This window comes from Trematomus bernacchii, unplaced genomic scaffold (genome assembly GCF_902827165.1).
Source record: "Trematomus bernacchii unplaced genomic scaffold, fTreBer1.1, whole genome shotgun sequence".
Classification (NCBI taxonomy): Eukaryota; Metazoa; Chordata; class Actinopteri; order Perciformes; family Nototheniidae; genus Trematomus; species Trematomus bernacchii.
The window spans coordinates 550,784-576,064 of record NW_022987568.1 but is presented as its reverse complement, the minus strand read 5'-3'; the positions used below and the strand labels follow the sequence as shown (position 1 = coordinate 576,064).

At 41.8% G+C, this 25,281-nt stretch overlaps 1 protein-coding gene and 1 long non-coding RNA gene across 4 annotated transcripts in view; both read right to left on the bottom strand.

The window, feature by feature from the left end:
- Window positions 1–5,460: 5,460 nt before the first annotated feature.
- Window positions 5,461–6,595, bottom strand: LOC117479094. The gene is made up of 3 exons (XR_004555530.1): window positions 6,493–6,595; window positions 5,946–6,068; window positions 5,461–5,549 (listed from the first exon to the last, which is right to left on the bottom strand). It is a non-coding gene; the product is annotated as an uncharacterized LOC117479094 (long non-coding RNA).
- Window positions 6,596–10,093: 3,498 nt separating this feature from the next.
- LOC117479084 (NACHT, LRR and PYD domains-containing protein 12-like) overlaps window positions 10,094–25,281 on the bottom strand; it is a 134,957-nt gene continuing 119,769 nt past the window's right edge. Inside the window, exons 4-11 of one of the 3 annotated variants that reach the window (XR_004555526.1) lie at window positions 21,228–23,040; window positions 20,352–20,525; window positions 18,212–18,382; window positions 16,824–16,997; window positions 14,448–14,477; window positions 14,221–14,261; window positions 12,668–12,714; window positions 10,094–10,983 (exon numbers count right to left, since the gene is read on the bottom strand). The gene's annotated coding sequence lies outside the window, so the exon portion shown is untranslated. The remainder of the gene's footprint in view (window positions 10,984–12,667; window positions 12,715–14,220; window positions 14,262–14,447; window positions 14,478–16,823; window positions 16,998–18,211; window positions 18,383–20,351; window positions 20,526–21,227; window positions 23,041–25,281) is intronic. The other 2 variants (XR_004555527.1, XR_004555528.1) reach the window with 2 other exon arrangements.

Genomic DNA, 25,281 nt, shown 5'->3' with positions numbered 1-25,281 from the left:
ACCACAGCGCTCCAGGTCTTCTTGGTAGAACATGATGTCTCCTTTCTCCAGATGTTCAAACGCCAGCCTCCCCAGCTTCAGAAGAACCTCCCTGTCAGCCTCCGTCAGCTGCTGTGGACTCGTCTCATGTCCCTCTTCATACTTCTGCTTCTTCCTCTTGGTCTGGACCAGCAGGAAGTGTGAGTACATGTCAGTGAGGGTCTGGGGCAGCTCTCCTCTCTGGTCTGTAGTCAACATGTGGTCCAGAACTGCAGCAGTGATCCAGCAGAAGACTGGGATCAGACACATGATGTGGAGGCTCCTGGAGCTCTTGATGTGAGAGATGATTCTGCTGGACAGGTCTTCATCACTCGATCTCCTCCTGAAGTACTCCTCCTTCTGGGCGTCAGTGAAGCCTCGTACTTCTGTTACCCTGTCCACACACTCAGGAGGGATCTGATTGGCCGCTGCAGGTCTGGAAGTTATCCAGACGAGAGCCGAGGGAAGCAGCTTCCCCCTGATGAGGTTTGTCAGCAGCACGTTGACTGAGGACTGCTGTGAGACATCAGACACAACCTCATTGTTTCTGAAGTCCAGAGAAAGTCTGCTTTCATCCAGGCCGTCAAAGATGAGCAGCACTTTACAGACAGCCAGCTGCTCTGCTGTGACCTTCTGTAAGGTTGGATGGAAAACATGGAGCAGCCTGAGAAGACTGTACTGCTCACCTTTGATCAGGTTCAGGTCCCTGAAGGAGAGCGGGATCACCAGACTGACATCTTGGTTTCCCAAACCCTCGGCCCAGTCCAGAGTGAACTTCTGCACTGAGAAGGTTTTTCCAACTCCAGCGACTCCGTTGGTCAGGACCGCTCTGATGTGAGTCTGTTGGTCAGGTAAGGCTTTAAAGATGTCCTGGCACTTGATTGGAGTTTCATGGAGGGTCTTCTTCTTGGAAGCTGTCTCCAGCTGCCTCACCTCATGTTGGGTATTAACCTCTTCACTCAGGCCTTGTGTGATGTAGAGCTCAGTGAAGATGCTGTTGAGGAGGGTTTCACTTTGATCAGTTCCTTCAGTCACACGTTCACATCTCCTCCTCAGACTGTTCCTATGTTCATCTAAAACCTCCTGCAGACCACTATCTGCTGGAAGAGAAGGAACCATGAGAGAATCAGGAACATGTTGTACAGGGTTTAAAAAGTTGTGATTTTAATAAAACAGCTTGATGTCTACGCTGTACAACTCCATACTTATCCAAGAACAGATGAACCAGGAAGAATCCTGACAACAATGCTAGCCATCAGACATCTTGACTATCTTCTGTAAGTTGTCTTTGCAGGTCTAACGTTCCCCTGAGCTTAAGATCTATACAGTATTTCTACTGTCGGTGTTAATGCACACTTTAAAAAAAACACCTGGAAGAAGATCCGATGATACAGTGAGCCAATACAAGTTGATACAAGTGTAGACACCCAGCGCCCCGCCGTCTATGCTTCACAACTCGACACCAAACCAAACACAAATAAAACATTCTGGTGTGTGTGTAGGAATACTCTGTTTCAGTCAAAGTCCTGCATTCAAAATGTTCCTCAAGTAAAAGTAGAAAAGTATTCTCATCAAAATATAGGGAAAGTAGCGACAGTAAAAGTAGTCTTTGTGCAGATTGGTCCATTTCAGAATAATATATCTGATATGTTTTATAATGATTGATCATGAAAGTGTTCTCAAAGCTGGTAAAGGTGCAGCTAGTTTGAATGACTTTGTATACTGCAGGGTAGCTTGTGGATTTACTCAAGGTGGAACTAAAGTCTGATTTAAAGGTCCCCTATTTTACTGTTTCTCATCAATATATCACAGGTCTCAGATATATCCAGAGCCTGTCTCTGATTGGCTGAAACACCAAACAGATCATTGCAGCATTACCCATAATCCCCTCTGTTTCAGCCCTGTTTCCAAAGTGCTGATTCTCTGTCTGTTACTTCAGATGAAAATAAGGAGCCCCTCCCCACGCCCCTCTGAGAGAGATTTGGTTACAAAGAACTCAATGGTGCTCTAGGAGGAGATTCAGGTGATAAGGGGGGGGGGGTTACCTTGGTTGCTGATTGGCTAATGGTTACACAAGACAAAACATCGTTATGACATCATAAAGTGGCCAAAATCTGATCAGCTCATTTTCAGACAGGTTTTTATAAAAATGGATCAGGACAAAAAGAGAGAGAATCTTTGTTCCTGAAACTTTCAGAGTCTCTTTACACAGAGGGGACACATGGTGATGAAGAAGAGACATGAAGAAGAGGGGACACATGTTGATGTAGAAGAGACATGAAGAAGAGGGGACACATGGTGATGAAGAAGAGACATGAAGAAGAGGGGACACATGTTGATGTAGAAGAGACATGAAGAAGAGGGGACACATGTTGATGTAGAAGAGACATGAAGAAGAGGGGACACATGGTGATGTAGAAGAGACATGAAGAAGAGGGGACACATGTTGATGTAGAAGAGACATGAAGAAGAGGGGACACATGTTGATGTAGAAGAGACATGAAGAAGAGGGGACACATGTTGATGTAGAAGAGACATGAAGAAGAGGGGACACATGTTGATGTAGAAGAGACATGAAGAAGAGGGGACACATGTTGATGTAGAAGAGACATGAAGAAGAGGGGACACATGTTGATGTAGAAGAGACATGGAGAAGTGGATTTTGCACAATAGGTGACCTTTAAGACTTGATTATATTTCACATCATTAATCCAAATCTGTAAAGTAACAAAAGTTATTAAATAAATGTAGTGGGGGAAAAGTACACCATTTACCTCTGAATTGTAGAGGAGTAGAAGAACAAAGTAGCATTACATGGAAATACTCAAGTAAAGTAAAAGTATCTCAAAACTGTACAGTACATGAGTAAATGTACTTAGTTACTTCGTACCTCTGATCAGACGTAAATGTGATATTTGTGCAGGGCTAATGTTTTCCTGAGATTTAAACTGAAAGCATTTTTAGGGAAACACTGCTGTCCCACGATAAATAGTTTTGAATAAAGTTTAAAAGCAATGCCTTAAAGAAAAGATCAGATGATAGTGTTTCTTAAGAAGAGTACACGCCCAGCACCCAGACGGAGGTAAAGGCGCTGCATGTGTTCGGCCTCTTACCTCGTACAGAGCTGGTCTGACTGGCTGTCTGCAGGCCAGCTCTGGTTCTGGATCTCTCTCCACACTGGGGACAGGAGGGGTCTCCTGATGGAGGGCGCTGCTCCCAGTGTGAGGTGATGCACTGTCTGCAGAACCAGTGTCCACAGCTGGTAGAGACTGGATCCTTCAGGACGTCCTGACACAGAGCACAGCTGTACAGCTGCTCCTCCACAGGAACATAACTTCTCCTCTTCCCTCTGTGGAGATGAACACATCCTTTACAGCACTTTACATTAGTGGAGCTGATTCTCACCAAAGGTTCATCAAGGTGGCAAATTCTAGTTTGATATTTAAAAAAGGTCTCTATAATACATTGCGATCAGGGAGTTAGTTTAAAGGTCTCCTATCATGCTATTCTTAGGCATATATTATGGGTCTCAGATATATACAAATATATAAAAAAAACACGTCTATGATGTGTTTTGCTCAAAATACCAAACAGATCATGCATTTCATACATCCCTCATATCGTTCTATTTCAGCCCTGTTACAGAAGTGCTGATCTGGGTCCTTCTACGAGATACTCAGCTAAATGTTCCAAACCACATCAAGCATTATCTCTGAAACAGTATGGAGCTCAAACTCTTTCTCTCTCTCAGGTTTACCACAAGGTGAGTTCCTTTTGATTTCCTGCTTCTTTACACACATGCTCTCTCCAGTACAGGTTAGCTCTGAGTGTTAGCATGCTAATGTGAACACAGATCATAATAGAGTGGTGCAGTGACGCGTCCTAAAACCCGGAAGTAAGCTGCACATGGGTTCCTTCGACAAAAATGCAATGTAATCTCTCCATAGGATTTTGGAAAATAGCTGGAAATAAAGTTTGTGGTTGAGACACATTTAAGAGACGGATCACGTTTTGTTCAGTCGGATAATCTCCACATGTCTACCCATCTCTTATAATTTTATAATCATAAATCTGTCGATCATAAATCTATCGATTAGATTTATAATACGAAAATTATAAAAATAGGGTACACATGTGAAGATTATCCGACTGAACAAACCGTGATCCGTCTCTTAAATGTGTCTCAACCACAGACCTTATTTCCAGCTATTTTCCAAAATCCTATGGAGAGATTGCATTGCTTTTTTGTTGAGGGAACCGGAATCAATCAATCAATCAATGTTTATTTATATAAACGGAAGGAACCCATGTGCAGCTTACTTCCTGGTTTTAGGACGCGTCTCTGCACCACTCTATACTTCCACAACACGTCAGGCATTGTTTCTGATAGCAACGTTTCTGATAGGGCCGTGGGTCCACATTTCAGATATTACGTCATATCGGACGCAAATCTGGATCAGCTCCGTTGTTCCCTCGTTTTTAGAGATTTGGGTACGGAGGAAAAGAGAGAGGGTTTTATTTTCTGACGCTGCGTGAGTTCCCTGACACACCGGGGACACATGTTGATGTAGAGAAGACATCAACATGTGCATTTTGCATGATAGGTCCCCTTTAAGCTTCACATATTATAAAAACAAACAGCATCCTGTCTGGATCACATGTTCCCTGTCTCTACTAAGACACACCAAGCTGTATTCATCTGGTACACTATAACATTATAAAACCAATTTACATAGAATTTGCTGTTAATTAATTGCAATACAAATATGGAAAGAATGCCGAAATAACAACGTAATGATAGTGATTTGTAAAAAGCTTGAGTTCAGGCTTTGTCAGGTCTGTCGGCAACAGAACAAGAAAAACACTTTACAATGTTTGTTTTCTGCATGAGATCAATTCCATAAAGCTAAGCTAACATTGTAGCTGCTCCATCAACACTCAGAATAACTTAATAAAGTCAGAAGTACAGCAGCTATTATATTGTGAGTACCAGTCTCTGGTTGATACACGTACACGTAAAATAAATCTCAGTTTCAGTGTCAGCCGGCCACTCGTAGACCGACCGGACATCTATCCCATATTTATTTTGAGCTCCGTAAAAACAAAAGAGGGCACAGAGCCCGTGTTACCCGGTCTAAACAAAACCCTTGTATATATTTATATTGCATCGTTTAGGAACCTATGACCCATTTTTTTTATTATCATATAAACATCTACACTAGTTGTGTATGGGTGCCTCATGACAACATTTCACGTAGGGCACCAATTTGGCCAGGGGCAGCACTGGCTTCTATACTATCTTACTGTGTTTCTTTCTCTCCTGCGTTTTATTTTATTATACTGCGCACATTATTAAAGAACATTTTTGATAATCAGTAAACTGAATCCTCTTCAGGTCAGTTTACAGAAGAAACATATACTCTTACTTTGTGTCTGAGGGTCCAGGTTCATTACTGAAGGTTATAATAAAGCCTTTAGACTGGTCACTCTTCAGAGACAGACAGCTGGGGACTGGAGACTCTGCTCTCCGTCTGTGGAAACAACACATGTTTTAAACATCATTAGTTCTTGTTGAGAGCAGATTCTGACTTCTGTCTGTTTACCCAATCAAAGATCTTCTGACTTGTTCTGAACTTTCAGTCCTGCTTGTGGGTTTCTGCTTTTTCAGTTCATTTGAGAGTGAAAGGTTTTACATGTTTGTATTTTATTAGCTTTCTTTAACCCAAAGTCCAACATGTCAGTGTGAGGATGATTTCACTAGTAGATAATTTACTATCGCTGTTGATGCCAAGGAGCAAGAGTTACATTACACGTTGTTACTGTTCTCTACTGAGTGTCTTTACTGCGATCATAAAAGAACAGTTCAGATTATCAGATTATATAAAAACAGAATCCTCTTCAAGTCAGTTTACAGTAGAGACTCTTACTCTGTGTCTGAGGGTCCAGGTTCATTACTGAAGTTTATAGGTCTTTCTTTAGAGCGGTCACTCTTCAGAGAGAGACTGCTGGAGACTGGAGACTTGTCCTCTTCCTCACTCATCTTCTCCAGCCTGAGAGATAAACCAGTAACCACACACACACACACACACACACACACACACACACACACACACACACACAACACACACACACACACACACACACACACACACACACACACACACACACACACACACACACACACACACACACACACACACACACAATATATAACACAATTATTCAAATCTAAACCATCTTAATGATAAACATTGGTTTAAATACAGCAAATCAGTCAGACTTCAGGCTGGGCGGTTACGTGTTATGTAACTCAGATGGATCAGAAACCAGGACATTTAAAAGTTTACAACATTTGAAAATGTCACTTTGGACTCTAGGACATCTTGATGTTTTTTTGATAAGCTATTTTTGTATACATACAGGAGTAAATTATTATCGTCTAAAAAAACAGCAGATCCTGGTGTCAACACTCACCCTGTTTTCCTCCTCCTGCTCTGTCGAAGTGTAGAATGGAGTCTGGTCAAATGTCATACTTGGACTTTGACACCCTCACCTGTCTGCAGCCGCTCCCTTTGTTTAATAACCAGCCTTATTACATGGCTTAGTTGAATACTCGATTCTGATTGGTCAATTCAGAACACGTGACACGTTGTTAATCCAGAACAGACAGACCGCTGTCAAGGATTTATTGACCGTTGTTAAGGACGCTCACATCTGCAGAAACAAGTCAGTTCGATTTAACTGTATACAGTTTGGCCGAAAAGCAAACTGCATGCCGATCTAGATCCCTCCGCTTCGCGTCGGGCTCCTGATCAGCCTGTCGGTGTTCTTTTCCCCATAATGACCAAGTCGCTGCACATTATCCCTTACTTATCACCTGGACAGGTACACATACTGGGCTTGTTTTCAGTAAGATAACAACAAACCACCAGCTACAAAAAGGCAGAACAAAGTAACGAAATACAAAAAAAAATACCACTGTACAAGTAAAACATCCTGCATTCAAAACCTCACTAAAGTGAAAGTGTGCAGGTGTAGTGCTCGAGATGTTTAACTCCTTGTTTTAAGGGTTTTTCAATCACATATTTATTTATTTTATGTCGTGTGTCAGTACTCAGATCTTGTACTTGAGTTAAAGTAGAAGTACTCAGATATTGTACTTTAGTAAAAGTAGAAGTACTCAGATCTTGTACTTGAGTAAAAGTAGAAGTACTCAGATCTTGTACTTTAGTAAAAGTAGAAGTATTCAGATCTTGTACTTGAGTAAAAGTAGAAGTACTCAGATATTGTACTTGAGTAAAAGTAGAAGTACTCAGGTCTTGTACTTTAGTAAAAGTAGAAGTACTCAGATCTTGTACTTGAGTAAAAGTAGAAGTACTCAGATCTTGTACTTGAGTAAAAGTAGAAGTACTCAGGTCTTGTACTTGAGTAAAAGTAGAAGTACTCAGATCTTGTACTTGAGTAAAAGTAGAAGTACCAGAGTGTAGGAATACTCTGTTACAGTAAAAGTCCTGCATTCAAAATGTTCCTCAAGTAAAAGTAGAAAAGTATCATCATCAAAATATAGTTAAAGTACCAAAAGTAAAGTAGTCATTGTGCAGATTGGTCCATTTCAGAATAATATATATATATAGAATTGGAAAACCACAAAAAGCTAAATAGGGACTCTTTAAACTAATACATTGTAAACAGGGTAACTAGTAATACAAACTGAAAACAGAAATATTATTAAATACTCATTATGCATAATGGAAACAACTACTAGATTAAACTACTAGATATGCAACAGCTACATCCAATGTCTAAGAAAGATAGAGGGAGATAAGAAGGGAGAGTGAGGGGTGTTATGGGTGTGTGTGTGTGTGTGTGTGTGTGTGTGTGTGTGTGTGTGTGTGTGTGTGTGTGTGTGTGTGTGTGTGTGTGTGTGTTCATAACAGCAATGACCAAGTGTGTGAGCGCAGCAGAGAAGACACGTCAAGCAATGGAGCTCCTCTCAAACAGTGAGTATTTTTATTTTACCTTTAATGTAAAATGCACGTGTGGGAGAGTGAGGTGTGTGTGTGTGTGTGTTGGCTTGTTTAATTTTGCCTGATTTTAATTCATTATCACTGATGTTCACTGTGCAGGAAAAATGATAAGTCGTTAAATAATTAAATGACACTTGTATATATCGTAGGTGTGTACAAGTACCTACTGTAGTGCGTTTTTCTCAGTGTTAATGTTAATGTGTATTATTTTGAGATGTATAGATGATAAGTAGCAAAAGCTCAACATTAGCAGCACCATGTATTTAATTACATTTTAATTTAGTATAATATCCTGAATGGATGTGTAACTGCATGTGTCGCTTCTTTTACTTTTTCATTTATTTATTTAGTTTGTGTAAATACTTTGTTCAATAGCATTTATTTTAACGTGAAGGAAACAAAAAATAATTATCAATTTGAACATGAATTAAAATGTCATATAATCACTTACCTTACCCCAGTGTTTCTCAAAGTGTGGTCCGCGTACCACTGGTGGTCCGTGAGCGCCCTCTAGTGGTCCGTGAGTATATTGGTAACATTTCACATTTGAAATAAATAAATACATTTAAGTTTTCCGCACTCTGACGGGAATATCTCCGCAATGGAGCAAGCTTAAAGGGGACCTATCATGCAAAATGCACTTTTGTACGTCTTTTCTACATGAATATGTGTCCCCGGTGTTCCAGGGAACTCACCAAGTGTCAGAAAACACAACCCTCTCTATTTTCCTCCATACCCAAATCTCTAAAAAAGGGGCTGCAACGGATCTGATAAAAACTGATCCAGATTTGAACACTGTCCTGACGTCAGGACGGTGGCGCTACGGCTATTGGGTCAACTCCACCAATCAGGAGGGTAGAAGACACACACACACACACACACACACACGATCAAATCAATCTTGTTTCTGATCTTTGACATATTCAAGAGTCTAATCACCACCAAAGCCCCCTACTGTTTATTATATGGGAAATAAATAATGTTTTCTGATGTTTTGTAATGAATAATTCAAACAAATTAAACAGGCATTTAAAGGGTTAAAATCCTGAGAATGATTGGTAATTTTTGAGCAAGTTTTAAGTTGTTTAAGGGATTTATGAAAAAAAGCTGAATAACATATTGATGAATGATAATATGATTTAATAGCAGTTTTTTTTGTGTACATTTTTGCCACGTTGTCCAGAGGGTCCAAATGCATCGATAGAGTATAAAAGACATGTAAGAGTAAAAAGACATTGTATATAAAACATTTGACTCAAGAGTTCTTGCTGAATGATCCCCAAATACAAAACTAAAGTTGAAAAAAGGTACAAAAAGGCCCGAGGGAGGCACAATACACCCCCTGCCCACCCAGAAACATCACCTTCCGTAATCTACACTCCATTGACCATAACCATCTCTCCGAACTGCTATCGTCTAATCTCCCCCTGGACACAACCCTCAGCTCACCTGATGATCTGCTCAACCACCTCAACTCCACCCTACTCACCTCCCTCAACACCCCAGCCCACCTCAACTCCACCCTACTCACCTCCCTCAACACCCCAGCCCACCTCAACTCCACCCTACTCACCTCCCTCAACACCCCAGCCCACTTCAACTCCACCCTACTCACCTCCCTCAACACCCTAGCCCACCTCAACTCCACCCTACTCACCTCCCTCAACACCCCAGCCCACTTCAACTCCACCCTACTCACCTCCCTCAACACCCCAGCCCACCTCAACTCCACCCTACTCACCTCCCTCAACACCCTAGCCCACTTCAACTCCACCCTACTCACCTCCCTCAACACCCCAGCCCACCTCAACTCCACCCTACTCACCTCCCTCAACACCCCAGCCCACCTCAACTCCACCCTACTCACCTCCCTCAACAACCCAGCCCACTTCAACTCCACCCTACTCACCTCCCTCAACACTCCAGCCCACCTCAACTCCACCCTACTCACCTCCCTCAACACCCCAGCCCACCTCAACTCCACCCTACTCACCTCCCTCAACACCCCAGCCCACCTCAAACTCCACCCTACTCACCTCCCTCAACAACCCAGCCCACTTCAACTCCACCCTACTCACCTCCCTCAACACCCCAGCCCACCTCAACTCCACCCTACTCACCTCCCTCAACACCCCAGCCCACCTCAACTCCACCCTACTCACCTCCCTCAACACCCCAGCCCACCTCAACTCCACCCTACTCACCTCCCTCAACACCCCAGCCCACCTCAACTCCACCCTACTCACCTCCCTCAACACCCCAGCCCACCTCAAAAATAAAACTGTCACTCTCAAGACCTCCTCCCCCTGGTTCACACCCGCAGGCCGCCAACTTGAACGTCTTTCAAAGAAAACATCCCTCACACAAACTCCATCTCAATGCTTACACAGATGCTCTTATTGCCGCTGAATCGGCCTACCTCTCCAACATCTTCACTGACCCCTCCCATAACCCCAGGACCCTCTTCTCTGCTGAACGATCCCCAAATACAGTACAAAACAAAAGTTGAAAAAAGGTACAAAAAGGCCCGAGGAGGACATAAGGGTTAATCTTGTAAAGTGTAAATAAGGATTTATAGAAAATGATTTCATGACAGAGCTGCAATATTTAAAAGTTACTATCACGTTAAGCTCTTGTGATTAATACAGCAGAAAACATTACATCATACATTGTGAGGAAAAATGACTGAAATAATCAATCTGTTTAAATTCAGCGTCGTCATGCTAATTCACCAGAAAAACACTGTTATATTTACTGGTTTCAAATGTATTTTCTCTGTGAATTATAACAGTTTAAAGTGTAAAATGTACATGTTCGCTGTATTTCTTTTATAACAGTGTTTCAGCAGTTCAGGTTTTCTTTGTCGTTTTGGAATACGCTCTGATCAGATGTTCACTGCAAAATGGATCTTTCCTTTGGGACGTTTCTCCTCGTGGACCTGGAAGATAAACAGGAAAACACTTTTATGAAATGACCAACAATCACTTCATACAGAGGTCTCATAAATGTAGTGACTCTGCTACTGATACCATCTGCTCTGTGAATCACTTCCTGTCTTCTGCTTTAAGGAAACTGAGATATCTATATTCCTCCACGTTCCCAGAGGTGGACTTTTGTTCACCTAAAGTATAAATATGTATGTACTGCATGTACTTATAAAATATATGTACTTATGTAACAGTTCTTCATGAATCGCCTAAACCTAAGTTTTATATATGTTGTTGAATTATCCAACATTTTTCAGAACATTTTTTATTTATTCTGAGTGTTCGAGACTGGAAAAGGTTGAGAACCACTGCTGTATAGCATCTTACACGTAGAGGCCCCCTCCTCTTTATCCTAAACATCCTTCCCCTCGGTCACATCCACACTCAACTCTACCTCTCATCACACCCATCACCCACTCCACCCTGACCGCCTGCCTTAAACTATGGATGCAAGAAAACTTCCTCCATCTCAACTGCAATTAATCAGAAATACTCATCACCTGCTCTGCCCAGTGATTCTCACTCACCAGCTCTAACGTCAGCCCCTCCACCATGATCTGCAACCTCGGTGTTATCTTCGACCCCATCCTCTCCTTCCTGCCACATGCCAACCTCATCACCAAAACTCTCTTTTTTCCACCTCAAGAACATCGCCGTCCTTCGACCCTCCCTCTCTTTCACTGCCGCTGAACTCCTCATCCACGCCCTCATCACTTCAACTACTGCAATAGCATCCTCTCCTGTTCACCAAACAAAATGACCAGCAAACTGCGATACGTCCAGATCTCCCCTCCCCCCACAGCCGAGACCACATCACTCCAGTCCTCCACAACCTCCACTGGCTCCCAGTCAAATACTGAATAGTCTTTAAACCACTCCTCCCCACCTACAAAGCCTTAAACCACACTGTACATGTTACATTTATATTCAATCTAATATTTCAGATTCCATTCCTCACATAATTATAAATATATATAATATCTTGCTTTATATTTTGTTACTGTAAATGTGTAATTCAACATGTATACTACTACTTTCTTTTTTTAATGCTATTTTATTTCTATTGAGATGTTTACATTTCGGAATGTTTATTTCTTGTCTTTTAATTTATACAATGCCTTGTCTTTTTATGCTGCTGCAACGCAAACATGTCCCAAATTGGGATCAATAAAGTACTTCTTATCTTATCTTAAACAACCTGGCCCCTCCCTCTCTCTCTGACCTCCTCAACGTCACATCTCCACCCGTTGCTTCAGGTCCGGAGATGCAAACCCCCTAAAGACCACCAGGACTAAGACCTGGACCTGGGGGGTGCCCGGACCTTCTCTGCTGCTGCACCCTCAATCTGGAACTACCTCCCTCTACACAGGACAATCAACCACCCTATCATCTTTCAAACAACCCCTCAAAGCCCCCTCTTCAGACAGCCTTTTCTCTTGGAGCCCCCCCCACCCCCTGTTAAATGGTCAGTTTCTCTTGCATCACTGTGTTTGTTAAATGTGACTTTTGGAAAGCGTCTTTCTGTGTCTTGAAATCACGATATCAATTAAATGCATTATTATTATTATAATATTAAATACAAATAATTATATAAATATCTTTTAAAAGTAGTGTTTGGTGCTGTTATAGGTTTACCTGTCTGAAGATTCAGGTGTGTTTTACGGTGAGAAGGAACCTGGAGCCTGGAATGATGAAAAGGCACAAAGTTAGTTATTGTAATAAAAATCAAGTTCAGCTCAATGAACACAAACTACAATTCCAGAGCAGAGCATCGTGAGACCATCAACAATTCAAAGAGTCTAGATCAGGGGTGTCCAAACTTTTTTCAAAGAGGGCCAGATTTGATCATGTGAATATGCCCGGGGGCCATTGTCCTTTCTGACATTTTTTAAACATAAAAGTGACTTACAAATACACTGTTATATAACAATTGTCATTGTCACAATTATCTTATTATTTTTTCAAATGGCAGTATAACTAAATATAAGCCACGCAGGCAGGCATGAACATCTCTAAAAACACTGCCTTTCATTCATATCTGGAGAGTCAGATAACAGTGAACGGACTATATGGAATATCTTAAACTTTGTAGCTGGTTTGACCTATTTTTAATAAAGTGGGGTGCCAGTCAGAATCAGGTCTGACAAATAATAATCAAAAATATTAAACTCAGTCAAACCATACACAAATTAATTAATTAGTGAAACATCTCCTCCTTCACCGAAATGCATTGAGCATTAGGAAAAGCGCTATACAAATCCTATGTATTATTATTATGTGTCACCATGCAGTGAAATGAGGAATTAGATTTAAAAGATTTATTCTGTTTGACAATGCTTGCGGGCCATAAACAATACATGAAGACTGAAGCTGCGGGCCGTATTAAATCTGACCGGACTTTATGCCTGGTCTAGATCCTGCCAGCTCATCGTTGATTTCCAACGAGTTATTAACCGGTTAACATCCGCCAATGTAGCCAACAGCCAAGCAGCCAATCACAGCACAGCAGCACCATCCAATCACAGCACAGCAGCACTATCCAATCACAGTGAAAGCCAATCACGGCATAGTAGGACCAGCCAATCACAGCACATTTGGGCTAATCCTTCTGTGTCTTTCCGGGAGCAGGCCTTCTCACATACACATATACATATACAACTGCAAATTGTTACCGTTTTGATTGGACAACATCATATTGAGTTATTACGGTTTTTTCTGAGTTATATTTCTGCCGATCGGAAGCAGATCTCTCCCTTCACTGTCACATCGCGAGTGCAGTAAAGCCCGCCTCCAGTACTGCAGGATCTGCATTCTGATTGGCTAAAGCACTTCTTTGTTGGAAACTCTGTGTAACGATTGGGCTGGAACCTGTGTGTTGCCCTTTGTGAACTGGGACAAATATGCGCAAAAAAACAAACACACAATTAAAATTCGATATGAACTGAGACTGGGCAAAGAGCCGCGGGTTGGCCACTCCTGAGCTACAGCCATCTTGATTATTTTCCAAATTGCCTCCACGCTCCTCTTTACATCTCAAACACGCCCTGTCATAAATAAACTGTGAACAAATAAAACCTGAGCTTGCAGATTTGTCTGGATCCCAGAAAAACACTGACTAATAACTACATTTTAATCAGTGGTGAAACCTCATCAATAAACTCCACACGGTGCAACTGCTCCTCTCTCACCTCTCTGTCTGTCTTCACTTCCTGTTCCACAGCAGAGTCACCTGATGGAGGGAAGAAGTGACAGAGAAAAGACATCAATAATAATAAAACTTTAACAAAGAGAAACATTAGAATCCTAAATGATTGAGAGAGCTGTAACAAGATGGAGTTAAAACATGTTTCTGTTGAACCTTTTAGGATCAGAGTTTAATGGTTTGATGAATGGAGGATATGGTTTCAGTACTCACAGGTCTTCTGGATCTGGGCTGCCATCGATACTGTAGGGATAAACACAATCCAACAGTTATGGGTCAGGTTTAACAATAAAATGACAGTAAAATATGTTCGTTTTGTTGTAGTTGGTATCTACCATAGTATTTACATGGAGATAAGCCCCGCCCCTCGCAAACGTGTTTTGTTTGAATGAGGCGAGTAAACACAGCTGACAGCCGCGGTGCCGATTTCTGGGACTCGACTCGGAGTCGCGCACTGATTGACACGGACTGGAACTCGGGAATTTTCGCGCACGATGACTCCGACTCGACTTGCACATTGACGCTCCAACTTGGAGCCATGTGCTTTCTGGGGCTTAATCTTAATTGATATAATTTAAACATTCACGTGTTGGCTGTTGAACATTGTGATCGAATATTTATTATATTCGCTTTGTGTTTGACGTTTATAAGTTATGTGATGTTTTGCCGACTGTTTTGAAATAAATTAACAAAATATTTGTTCATTCCAACAGATTTAGAATCATATCCCTTTTTACCATTAGTGTGTTAATAGGTGGCTTGCTTTGTTTGTGCTTGTACATTTTATTTTTTAAGGCTCAGGATTACGGTTTTGTATTTCACTGTTATATAGCGCACTGATAACAATGTTACTTTTAAGATTGTTTCTCAATCCTTGAACTCAAACAATGTTTGGATGGTCCAAAAATCTATTTAAATTATTATCATAAATATGCTAGCTAGCTTGCAATGGTTGAAACTAAGGATTAGTCAGCCCTATTTTTAACCATACAATTTATTTAGCAATAAGAAAGATTTTTTTTTATTATTTGGCATCAACAAGCTAAAATGTGTATCCTTTCTTCCCCTAGGTCAGAGTCCTGCATCGGGTCGGGTACCCGCGGGTACCCAACGGGTGACCCGCAAAAAAAATGATTCGCGGGTGGTATTTTTTCAAACGCTTTTTTCCGGGTTCGGTTCTGGGTAAAACAAAGATGAAGGTCAGGTCGCGGGTGTTGCATAATAAATATATTAAAATAATAATAATTTTGTTTAATGTTTAAATCCTCAGACCTCTCCCCCTTGGGACCGCGCATAATCATAACCTCTGCAGCGCATCAATCTGCTGCTGAGCGCGCCCACATTCGAAATGGCTGAGGTGAAGCTCTCTAGCGGAGAATACAGCATTTTCAATAACACTTCCTCAAGAGCGAAATCCAATGTCTGGGAGGCTTTTGGTGTCAGCCTAGATTGAGAAAATAACCAACACCCCACGCTTTTTGAGACAAATATCAGAATCAGAATCAGAATACCTTTATTAGTCCCACAGAGACTGCGTGTGTTAATAATTGCACGTTTTCACTGCTCATATAGGATATGCGGGTTTGGGTCGGTTTGCGGATCTTGTGCCGACGGGACGGGTCGGTTTGCGGAACTAATTGGCAATATGTGCGGGTGGCGGGGCGGGTTCGGTATTGCATGTCGGGGGTGCGGGGTGGGATCGGGTCTTGAAAATCAGACCTGTGCAGGACTCTGCCCTAGGTACCAACAATACTTTCTCTCATGTTCTAACGTTCTTAACAATGTCTTTTCAGTTTCTGTGGGTTTTCAAACCATTAAATAAACTGAAATTAAACCAGGAATTGTGACAGTGTGTCATTGTGTTTAATGTAGAGCATTTTCATTCGTAAAGCAGCTCTTTGAAGGAGCCAGAACGGAGCACTGGAGGCAATATTGGAACTCGACTCAACCTTGATGATGATAATAATAATAATAATAATATTAATATTGGTATAGCATTTACAAGAATGGTAGCCAAACTGGCTTCACAGCAGTTCAATAGACACATTAGTATAAAATGACAGGATAAAAGCAATGTAGAGGAGCAGCTACATTTCAACAAATATATCCACTAAGATTAATACATGAGGACTTGTGACTCGGATTTGACATGGACACTCCTTGGGTGACTCGGACTTGGACTCGAAAAGTGGGGACTCGAGAGTGACTTGGACTCGTGAATTGGTGACTTGACTACGACACTGTGAACGCAGCATAATGCTTTACATCCCTTCATATGTTCTGCAAACACTACGACTGACTGCTCTCAGCTGCATCAGAGGAAATAACTGCTCAGTAATCTAGAAACATGACAGGAAAACAAAACAGTCTCTCTTTCACTCTTCTGTCAAATTTCATATGTTTGTTAAAACGTTACTTACTAAATATGGCTTTGCTTACAGTATATTGTTTTTGGAAGAATTAAAGAAAGAACCTGCAGTCAGTGGGTAACATCACTGACTTGTTGTGATTCCAGTGAGAGAAACACCTCCACCTCCCTGTGTTTAATACAATACTGCTGAACCAGCAGAGAGTTGACCCCTTACTGACCTGAGAGTCTCCAGTCTGCAGTCTGGACTCTCCAGAAGATCTCTCAGCAGCTTCACATCTGAATCCTGAAGATTGTTTTTTCTCAGGTCCAGCTCTCTCAGATGGGAGGGGTTGGACATCAGAGCTGAGGCCAGAGCAGAACAGCTGATCTCTGTCAAACTGCAGAACTCCAGTCTGAATAAAGAAAACATGATGTAACTTTAGAAAACAATGTTCCTGTTTGAAATAACTCCAGGTTTAATAATCTGTTCAGAGATAAAGAAGGTTAGAAAGTGGAAACTCCAAACAGGTAAAAACTGTAGGAGACAAAAAGTGAAAAGATCTCTCATTAATATTAAAGACAACGTGCTTCTACTTCAATAATAAAGAGGTGACTTCACATCTGAAACTCTGCTCCATCTATTCAACTCAAGATCACAACGTTTACAAAGATCACAAATATGTCAGGATTAGGGATGGGTATGGTTAAAGTTTTAAAGGTACTACTAGTCTTACCGATACTGCTTATCGATCCGGTATTTTTTGTTATTTCTTTTAAGTGAATAACTAAACAAATTGGAAACAGAATTAACATTGCTTTATTTAATTTATAGTGTGGATTCTTGCTGCTAGCACACATAACATACATGCATTTAATCAAGAACTGTACTTGAATACAATTTCGAGGTACTTGAGTATTAAATGTTATGCTACCATGTACTTATACTCCACTACAGTTCAGAGGTAAATGGTGTACTTGTACTCCACTACATGTATTTAATACCTTTAGTTACCTCACAGATGTGGATGAATGATGTGAAATCTAATCAAGTGTTAAATCAGACTTTAGTTCCACCTGGAGTAAATCCACAAGCTACCCTGCAGTATACAAAGTCATTCAAACTAGCTGCACCTTTACCAGCTTTGAGAACACTTTCATGATCAATAGTTATAAAACATATCATATATATTATTCTGAGACAGAGAGGGAGAGAGAGAGACAGAGAGAGACAGAGAGAGAGAGAGAGAGAGAGAGAGACAGAGAGAGACAGAGAGAGAGAGAGAAGAGACAGAGAGAGACAGAGAGAGAGAGAGACAGAGAGAGAGAGAGACAGAGAGAGAGAGACAGAGAGAGAGAGAGAGACAGAGAGAGAGAGAGAGACAGAGAGAGAGAGAGAGATCAATCTTATGGAGTGAAGAGTAGAAATATTTGTGTTTGCGAGATTTAATCAAAATATTAATTTGTTGTATTTCTTATATCATTTGTTTATAAAAATGTTTATGCAGTGTAGGAATTTTAGCATTAAGATGCTCAGTGAGGATCAGAGTGATATCAGCCTGATGTCTGCAGCTCAGAGTCAACATAACTCTCTTCATCTCAGCACAGAAGTGAAAGATGGAGAACTGACCTGAGAGTCTCCAGTCTGCAGTCTGCACTCTCCAGAAGATCTCTCAGCAGCTCCACTCCTGAATCATGCAGCTTGTTGAAACTCAGGACCAGCGCTCTCAGATGGATGTTGGACTTCAGAGCTGAGGCCAGAGCAGAACAGCTGATCTCTGACAACCTGCAGGCCCACAGTCTGAATAAAGAAAACATGATGTAACTTTAGAAAACAATGCTCCTGTTTGTAATAACTCCACGTTTAATAATCTGTTCAGAGCTGAAGAAGGTTTTAATGTCAACAATGATGTAGAAACAAATCCCTGATAATCTGAACTCTAACTCTGCAGCAGTTTTTTTCGGTCACCAGAACTTTACCAACTCATTCATCTCCCTCACAGCTCATCTGTCAGGGTTTGGAAGGAAGGCAGGACCCAAAAGAAGTAAAAAAACAAGAGGTCAAGTAGTTGAACAAAAAGCAAGCTTTAATCCACAAAAAAGCTCATTACCATCATAACAAGGAGAAACCGAACCTGCACACACCGGGGAACAGGAACCAAGCGACCTTGGGTCCCCTGAAAGGCTCTATATAAATGTAAGTTATTATTATTATTAGGGCCCGAGCACGAGAGTGCTAGAACCCAACGGCGTCCTAGGACGAAGTGCGAGGAACCTATTGTTATTGGTGGAATTATTATTATTAGGGCCTGAGCACGAAGTGTGCGAAGACCTATTGTTCTGCATATAATTATTATTCTTTTTCATCTCGTGCTGCTGGTAAAACCTGTTTTGGAGGGCTTTAAGACGCCATTCATGTAGCGATATTTGGCAAAGCCGGCGGGGCGGGTGAAAAATTCGACATTCCGGAGTCGATGGGGTTGTTGACAGTTCTGCTGTGTAAGTGGCCGTGTCATACCTGACCTTTACCTCACCTACTTCTATTAAAGGGGACCTATCATGCAAAATGCACTTTTATACATGAATATGTGTCCCCGGTGTGTCAGGGAACTCACCAAGTGTCAGAAAACACAACCCTCTCTCTTTTCCTCCATACCCAAATCTCTAAAAACGGGGCTGCAACGGATCTGATACAGACTGATACAGATTTGAAATATCTCTGACGTCAGAAACAAGGAGCTCCGCCTATATGGGCAACTCTCCACCTATCAGGGGAATGAAAGGTTGCCGTGGCATGGTAACAGCATGGTAACAGCATGGTAACATGACGCTCGTGCCTCGCCCCCCTCCTTTGCAGGGGGGCGTGGTCAGCTGCAGCTCATGCAAAAACAGGGCTGGTTGAGAGCAAAATAGAGCAAAATGAGGCATGGCTAAAATGCATGATCTGTTTGGTATTTTGAAAAAAAAACTTTGCAGACATGTTTTATATAGGTATGGCCCTACAATATATTATTCAAATATAGCATGATAGGTCTCCTTTAAACTTACCATTGATAAAAAGATGCTAAATTGGCTGTGAATGGAAAGGATGTATGTTTCCTTCTTTGTTGTTTCAGGCATATGAAACAAGTCATGTGCAACTAGATAGAACATCCTGAACTTTTTACCTATGCACACTAAACATTCTAGATGGTGCAATAAAAGCGTAAAAGTTCCAGCTACCATTCAGAGAAGGCGCTTGTGGTTTTTGACACCTTGAGAGCGGTTACAGCGGGTATGAAGACAATGAGGCACAGGATGCAGGTGACCTACACACAGATTCAAATCAACTTCCTGGGCCAGCAAATCGTAGAGACAAGCTGCCCTTATTTGTCTTTGTCTTGTTAATAAATGAAATCTCTGTTAATTAATTAAAGTATAAAGTTTGCATTTTTGAAATTGAAATGTTTAAAGAAAAGATTTTGATTCTAAAGACATGACATTGACAATGTGTTCTGCTTTCATGAAAACTGTTCATATTCCCTCTCTTTAAAATGACATATCTTTACTATAAGTTTGTATTTGTTTAATTTTTAAACCTTACATTTTTTAATGTTCAATAATTAAAAGTTGAACAGTTGTGACCTCATTCTGACTGAAAGAGAGAAAGAGGGAGACCACCTGATGCAGAGAGGGAGGAGGAAGAAGACTATAAAGAAGGATGGAGAAGAAGGAACGAGGCTTTTTTCATTTACAATAATGATATTATTAAATACAGTTATTGAACTCACATGAGAGTCTCCAGTCTGCAGTTTGGACTCTTTAGTCCAGAACACAGCAGCTTCAGTCCTGAACCCTGCAGATCGTTCTTCATCAGGTTCAGATGTCTCAGATGGGAGGGGTCAGACTTCAGAGCGGAGGCCACAACTTCAAAGTGAGTCTCTGAGAGTCCACAGTAAGAAAGTCTGTCACACAAATATTACAAAAAGTATTAGCATAAAGAGAGGAAACATTAACTTTATGAGTTTGATGAGACAACTATAGACTAGGGATGGGTATCGTTAATGGTTCTACTACTCCTAACGATCCCGTACTTTAACGGTATTTTTATCGATACATTTTGTCATTTTCGAAAGGGAAAAAGTTGCGAACCGAATTAGTATTGATTTATTTAAATGTAAAAATAATAAAACATATATTATTATTATTATTATTATATTGTACTGTAAGCAAGTACAATTGTGAGGTACTTTACTTGGGTATTTCCAGTTTATGCTACTGTGTACTTCTACTCCACTACAATTTAGAGGTATTTAATACCTTTGGTTACTTTACAGATCTAGATTCCCTAGTTCCCTGACACACCGGGGACACATATTTATGTATAAAAGACATCAAAAAGTGCATTTTGCATGATAGGAGACCTTTAAACAAACTGAATGATCGATGAATGACTGCATTCCCTGATAACTGTAACATACTGCTGTATGTTGTGATCACATGCTGCTGTGAGAAAACCTCTTAAGTCCTTAATTTGTTTGACAAGGAATATGAAGAGATCTAAAAACTGTACAAGGTAACAATGATTAAAATAAATAGAATAACTGGGATATTTGAAGATGTAAACTTCTGATCTAATTTATAAAGTTAATCACATCTAGACTTACTTGGCCTTCCTGCAGTTCCTCACAGCTGGAATCAGTCTCCGTCGTCCCTCCTCTGATGTGTTGTACTTATTCAGGTCCAACTCATCCAGAACCTCATCTGACATCTGCAGCATGTAGGCCAGAGCAGAGCAGTGGATCACAGAGAGTTCCTTTGATCTGTTCTCTGACTTCAGGAACTCTGTGATCTCCTGATGTACTGAGAGGTCGTTAATCTCTGTCAGACAGTGGAAGATGTTGATGCTCCTGCCAGGAGAGATTTCATCACTTCTCATCTCCTTCAGGTTGTTGATGGCTCTCTGGATGATCTTTGGACGGTTGTCTGTGCGACCCAGCAGGCCTCCTAACAGACTCTGGTTGGACTCCAGAGAGAGGCCGTGGAGAAAGCGGACAAACAGGTCCAGGTGGCCATTTTCACTTCTGAGGGATTTCTTCATGGCTTCCTTTAAGAAGACATCCAGGGATGGGTAATCCGGATCACTGCTATCACGTATGTAATAGTCACAGTCTTCCTGCAGGAAGTCCTCCAGTACCTCTGTCTTCCTGTTGGTGTAACAGTGCAACATGTAGACTGCAGCCAGGAACTCCTGAATGCTCAGATGAACAAAGCAGTAGACTGTTTTCTTGAATATCACACTCTCTCTTTTGAAGATCTCTGTACAAACTCCTGAGTGCACCAAGGCCTCGGTGACACCAAGACCACAGCGCTGCAGGTCTTCTTGGTAGAACATGATGTCTCCTTTCTCCAGATGTTCAAACGCCAGCCTCCCCAGCTTCAGAAGAAGCTCCCTGTCAGCCTCCGTCAGCTGCTGTGGACTCGTCTCATGTCCCTCTTCATACTTCTGCTTCTTCCTCTTGGTCTGGACCAGCAGGAAGTGTGAGTACATGTCAGTGAGGGTCTTGGGCAGCTCTCCTCTCTGGTCTGTAGTCAACATGTGGTCCAGAACTGCAGCAGTGATCCAGCAGAAGACTGGGATCAGACACATGATGTGGAGGCTCCTGGAGCTCTTGATGTGAGAGATGATTCTGCTGGACAGGTCTTCATCACTCGATCTCCTCCTGAAGTACTCCTCCTTCTGGGCGTCAGTGAAGCCTCGTACTTCTGTTACCCTGTCCACACACTCAGGAGGGATCTGATTGGCTGCTGCAGGTCTGGAAGTTATCCAGACGAGAGCCGAGGGAAGCAGCTTCCCCCTGATGAGGTTTGTCAGCAGCACGTTGACTGAGGACTGCTGTGAGACATCAGACACAACCTCATTGTTTCTGAAGTCCAGAGAAAGTCTGCTTTCATCCAGGCCGTCAAAGATGAGCAGCACTTTACAGACAGCCAGCTGCTCTGCTGTGACCTTCTGTAAGGTTGGATGGAAATCATGGAGCATCCTGAGAAGACTGTACTGCTCACCTTTGATCAGGTTCAGCTCCCTGAAGGAGAGCGGGATCACCAGACTGACATCTTGGTTTTCCAAACCCTCGGCCCAGTCCAGAGTGAACTTCTGCACTGAGAAGGTTTTTCCAATTCCAGCGACTCCGTTGGTCAGGACCGCTCTGATGTGAGTCTGTTGGTCAGGTAAGGCTTTAAAGATGTCCTGGCACTTGATTGGAGTGTCATGGAGGGGCTTCTTCTTGGAAACTGTCTCCAGCTGCCTCACCTCATGTTGGGTATTAACCTCTTCACTGAGGCCTTGTGTGATGTAGAGCTCAGTGAAGATGCTGTTGAGGAGGGTTTCACTTTGTTCAGTTCCTTCAGTCACACGTTCACATCTCCTCCTCAGACTGAGCCTATGTTCATCTAAAACCTCCTGCAGACCACTATCTGCTGAAAGAGAAGGAACCATGAGAGAATCAGGAAAATGCTTTTGAGAATCTGAGGATGAAAATAAAACAAAAAATAGCGACATTGTTTAAAAAGTCATGATTTTAATAAAACACACAATAATACTTAACCCAAACCGATGAACCAGTACAAAATCCTGGAAACAAAGACAACAATCCTCGCCATCAGATATCTTCACTATCTTCTGTCAAATTTCATTGCATGGCTAACATTCCCCTGAGCTTAAGATCTGTACAGTATTTCCAAATATGAATCTTTTTTAATACCCTTCATGTCAGGATTGGGGGAAAATAGGACCCAAATGCAGTAAAAAATACAAAAAGGTCAAGTAACAAAAGGCAAGCTTTAATCCAAAAGCCGATGACAATGAAAAAACAAAAAACAACCTAACACTAACAAAGAAGGGATGAAAGCCTCTTTCATGGTCACACATGCAGAGCATACAGCACAGTGTTCTCTGCTTTTAACCCATCCCAGTACCAGGAGTCTAGTTCTAGGAGCAGTGGGCAGCTATTGTACAGCACCCGGGGAGCAATGGGAGTGGGGGGGAAGAGGGTTGTCCGGTGCCTTGCTCAAGGGCACCACGGCAGGGCCCAGGAGGTGAACTGGGACCTCTCCAAGTAGCAGTCCATACTCCATGTTTAGGTCTGGTCGGGGACTTGAACCAGCGACCCTACGGCTCACAGTCCAAGCCCCTACTGACTGAGCCACTGCCGGACAAACCTGGGAGCACGAGAAACTTTCAAACGGGAGCAGGCAGGTAACATGGACAGGAAAGACGACGACCGAACAGGGAGCAAGAGAAGACTAAATACACCGAAGGGAAATCACAGGACAAGACACAGCTGGGGAGGGGAGGCAGAAACACAAAGAGACAATCAGACACAGGAAGGAAGTCCAGACACAGGGAGAACAGCATTTCAAAATAAAAACGGAAACTATACTGTACACACAAAACTAAGAATTGTGACACTTCACAAAAGACCTGGAAGAAGATCTGATAATAAAGTGATACAAGAGCAGAGATCCAGCACCCCGACGTCCATGCTTCACAACTCATTACATTACATGTCACTTGTTAGATGCTTTTATCCAAAGCGACTTACATACTCAATACTGTGGGCAATCCCCGCTGGAGCAATTTGGGGTGAAGTGTGCAATTTGTGCCTCCCCGATCGCAACACCAACGCACTAACCCACTGCGCCACACGCCTCCCTCAACAATAAACCAAACAAATTCTGGACATGAAGACTCCAGAAGGAACAACCAAATACTAGCTGGCAGATATCATAACTATCATATGCAGAGGTAGGAGAAGTACTCAGATCTTGTACTTGAGTAAAAGTAGAAGTACCAGAGTGTAGGAATACTCTGTTACAGTAAAAGTCCTGCATTCAAAATGTTCCTTAAGTAAAAGTATAAAAGTATTCTCATCAAAATATAGTGAAAGTAGCGACAGTAAAAGTAGTGATTGTGCAGATTGGTCCATTTCAGAATAATATATATGATATGTTTTAGAATGATTGATCATGAAAGTGTTCTCAAAGCTTTCACATCATTTCAACTAAAGCAGGGTTCCTGCAGGTTTCACCAACTCAAATGTAAGACTTTTTAAGACCACTTTGAATAGAATTTAAGACCTATTTCACGGCAAGAAAGAATGAATGAAAATTGCTATGAAGGAAGAAATACGTCCCATAATTACTTTCAAAGTAAATGTATTCCAATCAACATAAGAACGATGACTGAACATAACAGCACACAGAACTGTGTTAGCCAAAAACCAGAAGAAAAAAATAACAGCCTAACCGTGAAAGTGTGTGTGTGTGTATGTCTCTCTGTATGTATGTCTGACAAGAGCTATCTTCTGAGCTCTGCTCTCTTGGCTACAATCTGTCATCGTTGCTGTTGTAGGATTGGTGTTTACCTACGGTATTTAGCGTCCACAGCACCTCCACTTTTAGAGTTGACGTAGACCCAAGCGTAGCCCGGAGACAGTGGTCGCGTTAACCGAATATTTTCCGTTACCATTTTTGTTCACAATGACGGAAAGATCTGAAAGCAGTCTCTCATTTTGACAGATTAGAACAAACTCGGAACAGCGCCAAAGTTTCCCCGCAGCGAGGCTCTGGTGTTTTCCGTGTTATGCATGCCCTCCAAAAAGGAAATGATATAGTTTCCAAATCGTACTTTGCCGCACAAATCATTGAAATGTCTGGGAG